Genomic DNA, 18,052 nt, shown 5'->3' with positions numbered 1-18,052 from the left:
CTATAATTTGCTCATGGGAGGGGTGGACTTCAATGACCAGATGTTGGCTCCTTATTTAGTTTCCCGACGCACCAGCCACTGGTATAAGAAGGTGTCTGTATATTTGATTCAATTGGCTGCATATAATAGTTTTGTTCTCTACAGTAAGGCTGGGAGAACACGATCCTTCCTCAAATTTCAGGAAGAGATTATCGAGAACCTCCTGTATCCAGGAGGTTTCGTGGCCCCATCCACCAGTGTAGTGAGCCGTCTACACGAGCGACATTTCCCCAGTGTCGTTTCTGGTACCTCAACCCAAGCGCCACCCCGAAAAAGATGTTGTGTCTGTAGCAGGAGTGGAATAAGACGTGACACCCGCTATTTCTGTCCTGACTGCCCTGACCACCCTGCCCTATGCTTAGGGGAGTGTTACCGGAAGTACCACACACAGGTACACTTAGCATAGGGATTGCATTACACAGGACAGGCACACAGGGCTATTAGGGCCCTTTCACTCACAGCTGCTGCAAACCTCTCCTTTCACCTGGGACAAAGTGCATAATGTACTTCGCCACATCTCTGGGCGATTTGCGCTTTGCACATTGTCCCATGGGGAAGGAGAGGTTTGTCCTATAAAGGTAAAAAAAACAAAACAAAAAATAAATCACCGGTAAGCAAAAATGTTAATGTTCTGTTCAAAAAGTTAAATAAAGTTTATAAAAGTTAATGTTCAAATGTTATGTTAATGTTAAAGTTAATGTTAATAAATTTATTGCGTTGCGGCCTGGTTTTTTCTTTTTTGTTTTGTTTTTTTTACCTTCTAGGTGGACCAACCGATGAACGAGCTGCAGCACTGATGTGCATTCTGACAGAAGCATTGCGCTGCTGTCAGATTACGCAAAAGTCGGTGTATGCGGCGCTGCAAGACGAGATTTCTCCTCTGCAGTAAAAAAGATACGTTTGCCGAGGCATATGAGCTGAGGGGCGGTGTTCATATGCTTTGGCAAACACTTTGTATATAAAAAAATAAAATAAAAAAATCCCGGCAATGATTTATTCATCCACATCGATTGATGTGAATGGAGAAATCGGGTTTGCCAGGGCATACGAGCTAAGTGGGTTTGGATATTGGGCGGAGCTCCTATGTCCTGGCAGACGCCTTACCCCTCTTTTTTTTTTTTTGGGCTGAGATTTTTTCATCCACATTGATCGATCCGAATGAAGAAATCTGTGCCGTTCATTTTTTCTTTCAGCCCAGAGGCTGAACGGAAAAAAAATCTCATTACCCGTATGCTCAATATAAGGAGAATAGCAGAAACTCCTAATGCTGGCCATACATGTAATGATTGCGGAGACCCTCAAATGCCAGGGCAGTACAAACACCCCACAAATGACCCCATTTTGGAAAGAACACACCCCAAGGTATTCGCTGAGGGCCATATTTAGTCCATGAAAGATTGAAATTTTTGTCCCAAGTTAACGGAAAGGGAGACTTTGTGAGAAAAAACTAAAGAAAATCAATTTCCGCTAACTTGTGCCAAAAAAAAAAAATCTTCTATGAACTCGCCATGCCCCTCATGGAATACCTTGGGGTGTCTTCTTTCCAAAATGGGGTCACATGTGGGGTATTTATACTGCCCTGGCATTTTAGGGGCCCTAAAGCGTGAGAAGAAGTCTGGAATCCAAATGTCAAAAAATGCCCTGCTAAAAGGAATTTGGGCCGCTTTGCCCACCTAGGCTGCAAAAAAGTGTCACACATGTGGTATTGCCGTACTCAGGAGAAGTAGGGCAATGTGTTTTGGGGTGTCTTTTTACATATACCCATGCTGGGTGAGAGAAATATCTCTAAAATGACAACTTTGTATAAAAAAAAATGGAAAAAGTTGTCTTTTAGAGAGATATTTATCTCACTCAGCATGGGTATATGTAAAAAGACACCCCAAAACACATTGCCCTACTTCTCCTGAGTACGGCAATACCACATGTGTGACACTTTTTTGCAGCCTAGGTGGGCAAAGGGGCCCAAATTCTAAAGAGCACCTTTAGGATTTCACAGGGCATTTTTAACACATTTGGATTTCAAACTACTTCTCACGCATTAGGGCCCCTAAAATGCCAGGGCAGTATAACTACCCCACAAGTGACCACATTTTGGAAAGAAGACACCCCAAGGTATTCCGTGAGGGGCATGGCGAGTTCCTAGAAATATTTTTTTTTGGCACAAGTTAGCGGAAAATGATGATTTTTTTCTTTTTTTTCCTTACAAAGTCTCATATTCCACTAACTTGTGAGAAAAAATAAAAACTTCCATGAACTCACCATGCCCATCACGAAATATCTTGGGGTGTCTTCTTTCCAAAATGGGGTCACTTGTGGGGTAGTTATACTGCCCTGGCATTTTAGAGGACCTAATGCGTGAGAAGTAGTTTGAATTCCAAATGTGTAAAAAATGCCCTGTGAAATCCTAACGGTGCTCTTTAGAATTTGGGCCCCTTTGCCCACCTAGGCTGCAAAAAAGTGTCACACATGTGGTATCTCCGTACTCAGAAGAAGTAGGGCAATGTGTTTTGGGGTGTCTTTTTACATATACCCATGCTGGGTGAGATAAATATCTCTGTCAAATGACAACAGTAGTGAAGCTTCTATATTATTCATCAAAAAGTGATAGGTACCACGCCCCTTTTCATTGTCTACCAAAACCCCTCTCGTCAACACGCCCCTTTTGTCCTCTTGACAGGTCCCCACGCCCCCACCCCTTTGCCTACACCAGCCCATTCGCCTCCTCCCTCCCATTCGCCTCCTCCCTCCCAAATCTGAATAATGCTTGCCTGGGCATGTCTACATTATATTATTATGGTAGATACGGGCCTGGACATGTCACATTATATTATGGTAGATAGCATCCTCCTCTCAGGGCAAAGGGCTCATGTATTTGATATTATTATTCGACCTCCTCTCATGGCAGGGGTCTCATGTATTTGATATTATTATGGTAGATCTAGAGGCCCGCACAGCGAGCCCCCTTATTGACAGTAAACAAATTGAGTACAAACAAAATAAAAGTTTTAAAAACTTTATTGAGCACATAAACAACTTGCAGAAAAGCAGCAATGTTACAACACATATATAAATACAAAAATACTTCTAGCTGGGTTACAATATACATTACATTAATAATATCTACACATAATCCGTATTCACAAGCTTAACCAAGAAGATTGTAACATTGGCGATGTCCTTCTTTCAGGTAACAGACTACCCTGTCTTATACCCATAGGTGTGGAGGGGTCGGTCAGGAGTGTGCGATTAGGTGTGGCACTTACAGGCGACTCGTTCAACTTCGTTTTTAAACAGTCCAGAATCTCTCTAGTAGATGAATTACCCACAACAGTAGATGGCATATTTATGTCCGCCATGGCATGCATAAATGCAACCCAGCCTGGCGGGTTTTTGTTTTTTGACAGTCTGTGGTTCTGCGTCGCATTGCATACAAGATCCATCATGTTAGAACCAGGAATAACATCACCCTTGTAAATAAATTCACCTTTATCATTCCACATTGTAACACTGGTATTCTGCTTCAACCTGATTAACAAAAGTTCAGCATTTTTCTTAAAACGGGGGTTGACATGTGTTACAATTTCAAGGACAGAATCGTATTTATTAGCGGGTGTATTTGGCAGTTGTTGATGATCAGGATCAGATTGGTTAACAAGGTTTAAAGTCACTAGCTCTTTAGTCTCCTGTTTGGCCAGAACCAAGTATCTTTGCATTATATCGGTGTATCTTTTCATTTTCACATCATCTGACAATCCAGAGCTGTGTAAAATACTGTTAATTTCATCATCCAAGTGTTGTATCACGCTCTGCCTTACACCGGTCGGCGGTGTAAAGACCTGACTCACCCTCTTGAGCTCGTGTTTTGGAACCAAGTACATTTTCTCCGCATGATCCATTATTTGTTAAAAAGCAAACTCGTTATTATCGGAATTGCAAACCCCAATAGCGGTCCTATGAAACCACCTGTCTGATTCACTAAGCAATTCTTTTTCATTATGGGGATTGTTTTATCACACATCCGCCTTATAGCCTTACGCCACTTCTTTAGTATCTTTTTCTGACGTTCCTTTAGCGGAATTCGTCCTTTTAGGGTGTTTAAGGCGATCTCTCCTATGGCGGCTATTAAATCATCGCTCGCATGGCGCAAAATAGATTTTCTGACAGATGGTGTCGCTTTTACAAGCGTTTTTAAGAGAGCCCAATTACGGCGTAATCTCTCCGACATCTTGTCGCTGCTGTGTAAACGTCCTAGAATGAGCGTAACCTTCTAAATCTCACTTTTTTTTTACTATTTCTCTTCTGGATATACACAGCCGGCAATGCTGGCGGTAAGAACCCCGACCTTAAACGAAGTTGCTCTCGTGTAGTAGCCCTTAAATCTACTAGCAGGTGTCATAAGTATGCGTCCTCAAAAGCATCCAAGAAGAAGTGTGTTTTCCCAGGATACATTTGTCTCGCTAATGTTAGAATTTGCAATTTATCACGCGGATTATTAAAGATAACCATGTACTTGGTGTTTAAATTTATCGTTCTACTCTTTTTACCCTGACAAAATATGTTCTGCACCAGATACAATATACTTAGATTTCTATGATGCACGTACTTGGTGAATGCCTTTTCAAGTTCGCTGTTTTCACTAGCGGAATCCATAAGATCATCAACAATAGTCAAATTTACCTTGTCGGGCGGGAATAACTCATCATCTACAAACGTATGCGGCAGACCTTCAATAAACCTGATGTGTGGAAAGCATAGAGAAAGTTCGTCATAAAGTTTTTGCCAACAAGCATAAAACCAAACAATATTATCGGGCTTGTGTGATAAATGCGTGTCAGTATTTTCTAACAGTTTTCTTATAAAATAACTCTTTCCAGAGTTGGACGGTCCTGCTAAAATGCATGAAAAAGGGTGTTGTAGGCATGTGTCCATGGTATTAAAAACCGATCGCTCTCGTTGTAAAATCGCGTGATGGCAGCCTTTCAAAAACAGGATCCAGGACCTTCTTAAAAAGAGCACCTAATTCACCTGAAAAAAGAATAATGTAACTGTGTCATAACGTTATTAGAACCCGAAAGGTAGCGTGGTAAAATAGTCTTGCAGACGCCTTTTTGTGTATACACACCGCTGCGTTTTGCGCAATGGTCTTGTCTCAATCTGCCACAACTGCTTATTTCTAACAAAACCTGATTGCACCACAGATATAAATTTCTGACATTCAAGATCACTGTTTAGGATGTAATCCAGAACTAAATCCTTTAGGCTGTCAAAATTAATATCCCTAGCATTAGCAACGTTTAGTGTGATCCCCTTAACCTTTAAAACAGTCTTACCTGTATTCAGTTTGTACCCGTACGATTTTGGACCCGTAGATACAAATTCTGTGATGTATGTGTTATCTGGTATTTCGCTGGTTAGCTCGCCCAAATAATCGCCTAAAGGGGGAAGCCAGTCACCTTCACGATGAACAAAAATGACAGAATCCGTGTCGTGATAAAGACACCTTTCCTGCAGTCTGTCCAGAAGTGAGTAGAGTTCTAGTCTGGCGTAGGCTGTTGTAAAACATGCTATAAAAATGTTTGTGTTTTTGTTGATTGTGTGGTGGTTTTTTGCATATTTCCAATTGATCAATGCGGTTTCATCATCAATAAAATTTAACTCAGAAACCTCGTAGTATGGGAGAAAGACATAGCGAAAGAGCTCATCAGGGTTATTCACGATGCTGTTACAGGGTAAATTAGATCGCTGCGCAAACTTTCCCCATAACGAATTTAAGAAAAGTTTAGAGATCTGTCTTTTTGCAGGGTTCACAGCGATATTTGCAGGGTCTAATTGTACACCTTCTTTTTCAAGAAATGTGTCGATGTATTCTTTTTGCTTACCAGAATCTGTACACCAGCGCGGATAGCCCGATGCCTCCTGCTTGTCCCTGAGATGAAGCTCGATGTAAGGTGCAAACAGTTCGTCCGTCATGTCGGGAAAATGCCACACCTCATAGACCTCTGCGATCCTGTATCCCTTTTCCAAAGCTAGCTCTAACTCTACCGTACACCATGTACCTGTCAGAGAACGTTGTTCATCGCTATGCGTACAAACGTCCGTCAAGGAGTTTGCGGCGCATGTGTTGCACAGGGGGAACATTAATTTATTGTTCATTTTCACCAGTAGGACCGGAAAAAACAAGTCTCTCGGCGGATAAACCGTAACCCTGGCAATGCCAAAGTAATTTTTTATGTAGGCAAAATTGTCATAAATGATGTTGGAGTGTCCTACCGGATATGTTTTTGTTTTGTTGACAAAGGGATACAGACTCGTGAAATCGTAGTAGTGTATTGCCTCCCCTTCAGCCTGTTTGTGATAGAGCTTTATGGCGTTAGTCCTACCGCCATAAAGAGCATCACGAGGATCTAGCGGTATTGGGAACCGCATGTTAAGGAGGTATGCTTGAAGTTTAGAATCTTTCTCTACCATTTCACGCCACTCATGTTCCCACAGCACACGTACTACATAGCCACAGGTCTGTAGAAAACGTTTTTTAATGTAGAATGTGTGGTACAACTGCCCATAGCTGGTGTTTGTAACACTATTGGTGTCATTTTCGTTATAGCAGACGGGGCATCCGTGGTAAAAGCACCCCTGAAATTCATTCGCTATGTGCACCCCATTAACGCTGGCATACCCATCTAGAAAATATCTGCCTACTTGTTTTTCACCTCCTCTCAAAGCATGCTGAATGTCAACGTTTTCAGTGTGTGCAACATACATGAGCCACTGAATGGCCGGTGATGAGTAACGCTTTCCGTACGGACCGCTGTATGGAAAAGGTTAACAGCGCAGGGAGCTCCCTCCCTCTCCCATCGGGGGGCTGCTGTGCCTTTGCAGCCCCCCGATGGGGAGGGAGAGAGCCCCCAGACAGCCCCCCGACAGATCCCCGTCCTTACCCTTCCCCGTCTGCGCAGTTCTGACCAGTACTGAGCAGACGGGGAAGGTTCCCATGGCAACAGGACGCCTCTCAGGCGTCCTGCTGTCCATGGTGCTGAACAGATCTGTGCTAAAAGGCATAGATCTGTTCAGACAAGTGTAAAATACAGTGCAGTACAATATATATTGTACTGTACTGTATTATACAGACATCAGACCCACTGGATCTTCAAGAACCAAGTGGGTCTGGGTCAAAAAAAAGTGAATAAAAGTGAAAAAAAAAGTAAAAATCAAAAAACACATTTATCACTGATTAAAAATGAAAAAAATAAAATTCCCTACACATGTTTGGTATCGCCGCGTCCGTAACGACCTGATCTATAAAACGGTTATGTTACTTTACCCGAACGGTGAACGCCATAAAAATAAAAAACTATGATTAAATTGAAATTTTGCCCACCTTACTTCCCAAAAAAGGTAATAAAAGTGATCAAAAAAGTCGCATGTACGCCAAAATTGTAACAATCAAACCGTCATCTCATCCTGCATAAATCATACCCTACCCAAGATAATCGCCCAAAAACTGAAAAAACTATGGCTCTTAGACTATGGAAACACTAAAACATGATTTTTTTTTGTTTCAAAAATGAAATCATTGTGTAAAACTTACATAAATAAAAAAAAGTATACATATTAGGTATCGCCGCGTCTGTATCGACCGGCTCTATAAAAATATCACATGATCTAACCCCTCAGATGACCACCGTAAAAAAATAAAAATAAAAACGGTGTAAAAAAAGCCATTTTTTTGTCATCTTACGTCACAAAAAGTGTAATAGCAAGCAATCAAAAAGGCATATGCACTCCAAAATAGATGCCAATCAAACCGTCATCTCATCCCGCAAAAAATGAGACCCTACTTAAGATAATCGCCCAAAAACTGAAAAAACTATGGCTCTTAGACTATGGAGACACTAAAACATTTTTTTTGTTTTAAAAATGAAATCATTGTGTAAAACTTACATAAATAAAAAAAATTGTATACATATTAGGTATCACCGCGTCCGTGACAACCTGCTCTATAAAATTACCACATGATGTAACCTGTCAGATGAATGTTGTAAATAACAAAAAATAAAAACGTGCCAAAAAATCTATTTCTTGTTACCTTGCCGCACAAAAAGTGTAATATAGAGCAACCAAAAATCATATGTACCCTAAACTGCCAACCTATCCCGTAGTTTCTAAAATGGGGTCACTTTTTTGGACTTTCTACTCTAGGGGTGCATCAGGGGGGCTTCAAATGGGACATGGTGTAAAAAAAAAAACTGTCCAGCAAAACCTGCCTTCCAAAAACCGTATAGCATTCCTTTCCTTCTGCGCCCTGCCGTGTGCCCGTACAGCTGTTTACAACCACATATGGGGCGTTTCTGTAAACTACAGAATTAGGGCCATAAATAATGAGTTTTGTTTGGCTGTTAACCCTTGCTTTGTAACTGGAAAACAAATATTAAAATGGAAAATCTGCCAAAAAAGTGAAATTTTGAAATTGTATCTCTATTTTCCATAAAATCTTGTGCAACACCTAAAGGGTTAACAGAGTTTGTAAAATCAGTTTTGAATACCTTGAGGGGTGTAGTTTCGTAGATGGGGTCACTTTTATGGAGTTTATAATCTAGGGGTGCATCAGGGGGGCTTCAAATGGGACATGGTGCCAAAAAACAGTCCAGCAAAATCAGCCCTCCAAAGACCAAACGGCGCACCTTTCACTCTACGCCCCGCTGTGTGCCAGTACAGTAGCTTATGGCCACATATGGGGTGTTTCTGTAAACAGCAGAGTCAGGGCAATAAAGATACAGTCTTGTTTGGCTGTTAACCCTTGCTTTGTTAGTGGAAAAAATGGGTTAAAATGGAAAATTAGGCAAAAAAATGAAATTCTCAAATTTCATCGCCATTTGCCAATAACTCTTGTGCAACACCTAAAGGGTTAACGACGTATGTAAAATCAGTTTTGAATACCTTGAGGGGTGTAGTTTCTTAGATGGGGTCATTTTTGGGTGGTTTCTATTATGTAAGCCTCGCAAAGTGACTTGAGACCTGAACTGGTCCCTAAAAATTGAGTTTTTGTAAATTTCTGAAAAATTTCAAGATTTGCTTCTAAACTTCTAAGCCTTATAACATCCCCAAAAAATAAAATATCATTCCCAAAACAATTCAAACATGAAGTAGACATATGGGGAATGTAAAGTCATCACAATTTTTGGGGGTATTACTATGTATTACAGAAGTAGAGAAACTGAAACTTTGAAATTTGCAAATTTTTCCAAATTTTTTGTTAAATTAGGTATTTTTTGGTGCAAAAAAAAATAATTTTTTTGACTTCATTTTACCAGTGTCATGAAGTACAATATGTGACGAAAAAAACAATCTCAGAACGGCCTGGATAAGTCAAAGCGTTTTAAAGTTATCAGCACTTAAAGGGACTCTGGTCAGATTTGCAAAAAATGGCCTGGTCCTAAGGTGTAAAAAGGCTGTGTCCTTAAGGGGTTAAACCTGTACATAGCCATACATACAGATGCCAGGGTGATAAGCTGAAAAGGATCGATGCACTGGGTAACATAGTAACATAGTAACATAGTACATAAGGCCGAAAAAAGACATTTGTCCATCCAGTTCGGCCTGTCATCCTGCAAGTTGATCCAGAGGAAGGCAAAAAAACCCTGTGAGGTAGAAGCCAATTTTCCTCACTTTAGGGGAATAAAATTCCTTCCCGACTCCAATCAGGCAATCAGAATATCTCCCTGGATCAACGACCCCTCTCTAGTAGCTATATCCTGTAATATTATTACACTCCAGAAATACATCCAGGCCCCTCTTGAATTCCTTTATTGTACTCACCATCACCACCTCCTCAGGCAGAGAATTCCATAGTCTCACTGGTCTTACCGTAAAGAATCCTTTCTATGTTTGTGTACAAACCTTCTTTCCTCCAGACGCAGAGGATGTCCCCTCGTCACAGTCACAGTCCTGGGGATAAATAGATGATGGGATAGATCTCTGTACTGACCCCTGATATATTTATACATAGTAATTAGATCTCCCCTCAGTCGTCTTTTTTCTAACGTGAATAACCCTAATTTTGATAATCTTTCAGGGTACTGTAGTTGCCCCATTCCAGTTATTACTTTAGTTGCCCTCCTCTGGACCTTCTCCAGCTCTGCTATGTCTGCCTTGTTCACTGGAGCCCAGAACTGTACACAGTACTCCATGTGTGGTCTGACTAATTATTTGTAAAGTAGTAGGACTATGTTCTCATCACGGGCATCTATGCCCCTTCTGATGCAACCCATTATCTTATTGGCCTTGGCAGCAGCTGCCTGACACAGTTTTTTGCAGCTTAGTTTGCTGTTTATTAAAATTCCTAGATCCTTATTCCAAGATAATAAAATACGCTTTTACAAATTTGCTAACCAATTTTGTATACACAAAACAGTGAAAAACAAATATAAAACAATAGCGGTAAAATGATACATAAAAATGCATGATAAAAACTACTTACATTTATGGATGGTCCGCCGTGAGGATGTGTGTAAAATTGACAAGTATCTTGTGCGTCTGAAACAGATTGGTGTTGGCTGGTCTGTGCTGATCATAGACTGAGAGAGAGAGAGGACTCTTATAGAACTTGTAACAGGCGACACCCACTAGGGGTGATGGTGATCAAACATACACGCCCCCACCTCCCTCCAGAGCTCTACACATGGTATTAATTTATCAATAGATTATGCCGCTATAGTGTAAAACTGTATATAAAGTTGTGTTAGTATATACTCTGTGATAGCCGCGCTGATTTAGCACACGCGTATGAAATAAACACACATAAAGAGGTTTCTTCATGACACTCGGTACAATCATGACGACCCCGCAGCCTGAAAAATATTTACAAAAGGCATATTTTAATCCTAAAGCACCCGGATATTTTGCTGGTTTAGAGAGTTTATACAGATCTGTTAAAAAACATGGTATAAAGAGAGCGACTATAGCAGCGTGGTTAAATAACCAAGACGCGTACACGCTGCATAAACCCGTAAAAAAAATTTTTGTGAGAAATAAGGTCATCGTGGCGACCATCGACGCGCAATGGCAGAGCGACCTGTGTGATATGTCAACCTACGCCAAAGAAAATGACGGCATAAAATATATTTTAACTGTGATTGATGTATTATCAAAATATGCGTGGTGTGTTACCCTGAAAGATAAGACAGGCTCCTCTGTAGCGAAAGCCTTTGAATTGATTTTCAAGAATGATCAGCGTGTACCTAAAAAGCTACAGACGGATTGCGGTCGGGAATTTATGAACAACGCTATGAAGCGGCTTTGTAAAGAGCGCAATATCCACCATTTCTTTACTACAAACACAGTGAAAGCCGCTTTAGTGGAACGATTTAACAGAACGTTAAAAACAAAAATGTGGAAATTTTTAAATAGATGCAATACATTTCGCTATATAGATGAGCTAAATAATTTTTTATACAGCTATAATCATACATACCACAATACAATCATGTGCAGACCTGTTGACGTAACAAAAAGCAATTCTTTAAGAATATGGAGAAACATTTATGGCAAATGCAAATGAGTCTTAAACCAGCGAGACCTACTTAAAAAATTGGAGACCATGTAAGAATTAGTCAGTATAAAGCAGGGGTGCACAACCCGCGGCCCGCACAGCCAGTTTTTGCGGCCCTCGTACTCCTGCACAGAGACACAGCTGATCGTCTGCCTCTGCGATCAGCGCGTCTCTGTGAAAAATAAAGCTGGCTCTGAAGGCCCCGCCCCCTGCAGCTGCCCTCACTTGATTCGGCTCCAGCCCGGAGCGCTCGGAATGCCCCGCCCCCTGCAGCTGTGCTCACTACTCACCGCCTCCCACAGCCAACACATAGATCCCCCGCCTCCCCCCGACGTCTCACTGACTGGGCGCTCCCTCGTGTGCCTGCACCGCATCACATACTGGGCCAATCAGCATTAGCAGTGTGCAAATATCCTGCTGCTGATTGGCCCAGTGTATTGCTGGCAGGCAGCAGGCGCGCATCCTCCAGGCTGGAAGAAGTTATTGATTTGTGCTGCCCGCACGCCTCACCAGTGCCACCCAAAACATTAATACCACAGCCATTCTGGACCTGTGCCACTGCCAGCCCGTCCACATGGTAAGACACCGCCCCAGCCACAATCTTTACATACAACCAGGGATTCTATTTAAAAAAACTTAAAGGGGTATTCCCATCATGGACAATGGGGGCATATCGCTAGCAGCATATGCCCCCATTGTATGATAGGTGCGGGTCCCACCACTGGGACCAGCACCTATATCGAGAATGGAGCAGGGAGCGCTGTGTCTGGAGGACCCCAGATTTCTCGGGGTCCGTCCACCACCAAGCGCTTCTCCCCGCCTCTCCCATAGAAGTGAATGGGAGCGTACCGCGCATGCGCGGCCCATGCTCCCATTCATTTCTATGAGGCCGACGGAAATAGCTGAGCCAGCACTCGGTTATTTTCGGCGGCCCCATAGAAATGAATGGAGGGAGGCTGTGCATGCGCAATGCGCCCTCCTTCACTTTTGGGGCTCCATTCTCTATATAGGTGCAGGTTCCAGCGGTGGGACCAGCACCTATAAGACAATGGGGGCATATGCTGCTAGCGATATGCCCCCATTGTCCATGATGGGAATACCCCAAGTCATTAAAAAACCTTACCCCACGTGACTTCCAGGGGTGTGCGCCTCCACGCAAGTGCAGTACCAGGGCATGGGTAAGCTAAAATTACAGTGAGCATTGACTCATGGATGCGCCCACGGACACCGCGCATGCACTCTCAGGGGTAAGGAGATCTGACGGTATTTTTTCTTGTTAAATCTCCTTACCCTCACACTGCGCACACGCGGATTATAAAATCTCCTTACCCTCACTACACAGCACGCTTCAGATTCATTACTGGCTGGCTTCGATCAGGATCAGGTCGGTCTCTATGTGCAGTGAGGGTAAGGAGATTTTACAATCCGCGCGTGCGCAGTGTGAGGGTAAGGAGAATTAACAAGACAAAAGACCGTCAGATCTCCTTACCCCTGAGAGCGCACGCACAGTGTCCATGTGAGCGTCCATGAGTCAACGCTCACTGTAATTTTAGCTTATCCATGCCCTGGTACTGCGCTTGCGCAGAGGCGCACACCCCCGGAAGTCACGTGGGGTTGTGTTTTTTAACAACGTAAGGTTTTTTGATAGATCACTGGATCATTAATGAAAAAAAATTCTGTACTAATAACAGTCTCTCTTAGCACTTGCGTAATAATTTTTTTTTGAATGGACCCCCCAGCTGTCTGGCACCTCTGACCAGCAGAGACACTTGACTTTTTCCATAATACAGTCTAAATTCCAATTATTGTCCAATAGACAAGTCATGGAAACATATGTACACTGTACATATGAATGGAAATTTAAGTTATGGCTATTGTAAAGTGGCGAGAAAAAATTCAAAAATGAAAATGGGCTGGTACTTAAAGGGGCTATCCAGGAAAAGATATTAATGAATTATCCTCAGGATAGGTCATCAGTATCAGATCTGTAGGGGTGCGACACCACAGACCCCCGCCTATCAGCTGTTAGAAAAGGCATTTAAAGGGGTATTGCCATCTCAGACAATGGGGGCATATTGCTAGGATATGCCCCATTGTCTGATAGGTGAGGGACCCACCTCTAAAACTTGCATCTACAATGAGACCGGAGCGGGTAAATGAACGGAGGGAGCACTGCGCATCTGCAGCCGCCCTCCATTCATTTCTATGGGGCCACCAAAAATAGCCGAGCACTGGCTCGGCTATTTCCGTCTGCCCCATAGAAATGAATAGGAACAGGGGCCGTGCGTGCGCGGTACGCTCCCATTCACTTCTATGGGAGCAGCAAAGAGCAGCACTTGGTGGTGGATGGACCCGGGAAATCTGGGGTCCTCTAGCCATAGCTCTCCCCGCTCCGTTCTCGTTGTAGGTGAGGTCCCAATGGTGGGACCCACACCTATCAGACAATGGCATTGTATGTAATGGGAATACCCCTTTTAAGTGCCGCAGCCTCTTCCTAGGTAATGTGACATCACTGTACATCAGTCGCATGGATTAGTAGCGTCTCAGCCCCATTCAAATCAATAAAGGCTGAGTTGCAATACCAAGTACTGCCACTATAAGATTTTACAGGTTTTAGAAGAGGGGAAAAAAATAAAATAAAATATTTTTTTAATTAGACTGCAGATCAGACCCGTATATCAAAGACCCCCCATGTCAGACCTCAGCTCAGACCCCCATACCAGATCAGACCTCCGATCAGAACCCCCATATCAGAGGCCCATCAGAAATAAAATAAATAAATTCACTTACCTCTCCTCCTCCGCTGCTACTCTCTAGGTCCAGCGATCTCTCTGCTGCTACTCTCCAGGTCCAGCGATCTCTCCGCTGCTACTCTCCAGGTCCAGCGATCTCTCCGCTGCTACTCTCCAGGTCCAGTGATCTCTCCTGCAGTCACACTCCCTGATCTTCTCTGGGCTCATGCCGCATGCAGCCTCAGGTCATAGCGCGCACACTACTTTCTGGCGATGTACGCAGTCAGGACACAGCTGCGCAGCCCAGAAAAGACCAAGGAGGAGGGGGAGTACAGCGCTTCACTGACTGCTCCCCGCGACTCCTGCATACTAGTGAGCTCTTCTATAATGAAGCACTCACTAGTATTCGCTTTATAAGATGCACATACATTTTCACTGACAAGTTGGGTGAAAAAAGTGCATCTGATAAAGCAGAAAATATGCTATAAATTTGGTATCGCCAAGATTTTACTGATCCGAGTAAGGCTACTTTCACACCAGCATTTTTACTGGATCCGTCATGGATCAGTAAAAACACTTTTGTCATGATAATACAACCATCTGCATCTGTTATGAACGGATCCGGTTGTATTATATTTAAAATAGCCATGACGGGTCCGTCATGAACTCCATTGAAAGTAAATGGGGACGGATCAATTTTCTATTGTCTCTGAGAAAACAGATCCATCCCCATTGACTTACATCCGTCTTGCTTTGCATCCCAAGACGCACTCAAAAACGCTGCTTGCTGAACGCAATGAAACAGAACGGAATGCATTCTGGTGCACTCATATCCCTTCAATTCAGTTTTGTCCCCATTAACAATGAATGGGGACAAAACTGAAGTGTTTTCCTCCGGTATTGAGATGTGCGAAAGTAGGCTATTAACCACCTCCGGACAGCCTAACGCAGGATTGCGTTCCGGAGGTGGCAGCGCTGCGCAGAGTCACGCATATACGCGTCATCTCGCGAGACGCGAGATTTCGCTCAAAGCCGGCCCGCGCATGCGCATCGCGGGCCGGCAAAATTAAAAGAAGTATTTCGTCACCAGCCTGCCAGCAACGATCATTGGCTGGCAGGCTGGCGATTTTCAAAAAATCCAATCCAAAGTCATATAACAGATCATATTAGTAAATATGATCTGTTATATGGCTTGTCTGCTCCTGTGCTGGTCCTTTTCGTCGGTTGGATCCAGCACAGGAGCAGACTGAACTGTGAGTAGCACCAACACTACACCTTAGCCCCAGATCACCCACCTGCACCCCAATTAACCCTTTGATCACCTCTTTGATCGCCCCTGTCAATCACTAGTGAAAGGAAAAAAAGTGATCAGTGTAAACTGTCACTTTTTTTTTTTCACTGGTATTGGCTGTTAGGTTTTAGGGATAGTTTAGGCCCCTTGGTTAGGTAGTTAGCGTCAGTTAGCGCCCACCCCACCGCACCGCAGTCACTTTTATTCGCTGTTTAGCGTATCGCTAATCAGCATTTGTACTTTTATAGTATCTGTAAGTGATCAAAACTGATCACGGTCAGATCTATAATAGTATTAGTGTCACCTTAGCTCGCCCTCCACCCAAAACGCAGTGTTTGCCCGATCAGGCCTGATCGGTCGCCCACACGTGCGTTCACCCACGCCCGCCCCACCGCAGTGACAAAAAATATATATTTTTTGATCACTGCACATTCATTTTACACGCACTGCGGCGATAAAAAAATCAGTTTTGATATTTTTTATCAACCGCAGCGGCCTCCGGTACTTCGCTAGCCTCCCCTTTGTAAGACAGGTTTGCTTTTTTTCTTGGGTAGTCTCAGGGAATACCCCTAAATTTAGTAGTCCAAAATGTCAAACAGGGGGTATTCTTCTGAAGAGGCCTACAGGATTCTGACCCAGTCGGATGAGGAGTGGGAACCCTCATCTGACGAATCTAGCGGGTCAGAATATGAACCTGTGGAAAGCAGTGGCTCTCTGACCCAAAGTTCGGACGAGGAGGTGGAGGTCCCTGGCAGCACCAGGCGTACCTGGCCCCATGTCGCTAGACCACAGGTTACGCAGGATCCGCTTCAAGAGCAGCAGAGTGGGGCTGTCGCTGCCGGATCACGTGGTGAGGCATACACCAGCAGCGCAGCCCTTCCTGGACCTAGTACCAGCACTGCCGTACAACATGGTGAAGTAGCGAGCACCAGAAGGGCAGTTGAAGCTGGTACGGTGGCACGTGCAATAGTTACCCCGTCGCAGCCACCGCAAAGACGGGCCCGTAGAGCCCCTAGAGTCCCTGAGGTGCTGGCAAATCCTGATTGGCAGTCACCAACTTCAGCCGCACCAGTAGTTCCCCCTTTCACCGCCCAGTCTGGAGTTCGGGTTGAGACGGCTCAAATCGGTTCGGCCCTGGGATTTTCTGAGCTGTTCTTGACTGCGGAGCTCTTGGACTTAGTCGTGGCAGAGACCAACCAGTATGCCACACAATTTATAACCGCTAACCCGGGAAGCTATTATGCCCAGCCTTTCCGGTGGAAACCAGTCCAAGTTTCCGAACTTAAAATTTTTTTGGGCCTTCTCCTCAACATGGGCCTGACAAAAAAGCATGAATTGCGGTCATATTGGTCAACGCACCCAATTCATCACATGCCCATGTTCTCTGCTGCTATGTCCAGGACACGATTTGAGACCATCCTACGTTTTCTGCATTTTAGCGACAATACCACCTCCCGTCCCAGAGGCCACCCTGCTTTTGACCGGCTCCACAAAATTCGGCCCCTCATAGACCATTTCAACCTGAAATTTGCAGATTTGTATACCCCTGAGCAAAACATCTGCGTAGACGAGTCCCTAATACATTTTACCGGGCGCCTTGGCTTCAAACAATACATCCCAAGCAAGCGTGCCCGGTATGGGGTCAAATTGTATAAGCTCTGTGAAAGGGCCACAGGCTATACCCACAAATTTCGGATCTATGAGGGAAAAGATCAGACCCTGGAGCCGGTCGGTTGCCCTGACTACCTGAGGAGCAGTGGGAAGACAGTCTGGGACTTGGTGTCACCCTTATTCGGCAAGGGGTACCATCTTTATGTGGACAATTTCTACACAAGTGTGGCCCTCTTTAGGCATTTGTTTCTAGAACGGATTTGCGCCTGTGGCACCGCGCGAACTAGTCGCGTGGGCTTCCCCCAACGGCTTGTAACCACCCGTCTTGCAAGGGGGCAGAGGGCTGCCTTGTGTAACGAAGAACTGCTCGCGGTGAAATGGAGAGACAAGCGTGACGTTTACATGCTCTCCTCCATTCACGCAGACACGACAATCCAAATTGAGCGAGCAACCCGTGTCATTGAAAAGCCCCTCTGTGTCCACGACTATAATGCGCTCATGGGAGGGGTGGACTTCAATGACCAGATGTTGTCTCCGTATTTAGTTTCCCGCAGAACCAGACGCTGGTATAAGAAGGTGTCTGTATATTTAATTCAATTGGCGCTCTACAATAGTTTTGTTCTCTACAGTAAGGCTGGGAGAACAGGATCCTTCCTCAAATTCCAGGAAGAGATCATCGAGAACCTCCTTTACCCAGGAGGTTCCGTGGCCCCATCCACCAGTGTAGTTAGCCGTCTACACGAGCGACATTTCCCCAGTGTCGTTCCTGGTACCTCAACCCAACCGTCACCCCGAAAAAGATGTCGTGTCTGTAGCAGGAGTGGAATAAGG

The sequence above is a fragment of the Bufo bufo genome, chromosome 10, assembly GCF_905171765.1.
Source record: "Bufo bufo chromosome 10, aBufBuf1.1, whole genome shotgun sequence".
NCBI classification, from domain to species: Eukaryota; Metazoa; Chordata; class Amphibia; order Anura; family Bufonidae; genus Bufo; species Bufo bufo.
The sequence above is the reverse complement of the archived record's forward strand: the minus strand, read 5'-3'. Positions refer to the sequence as shown.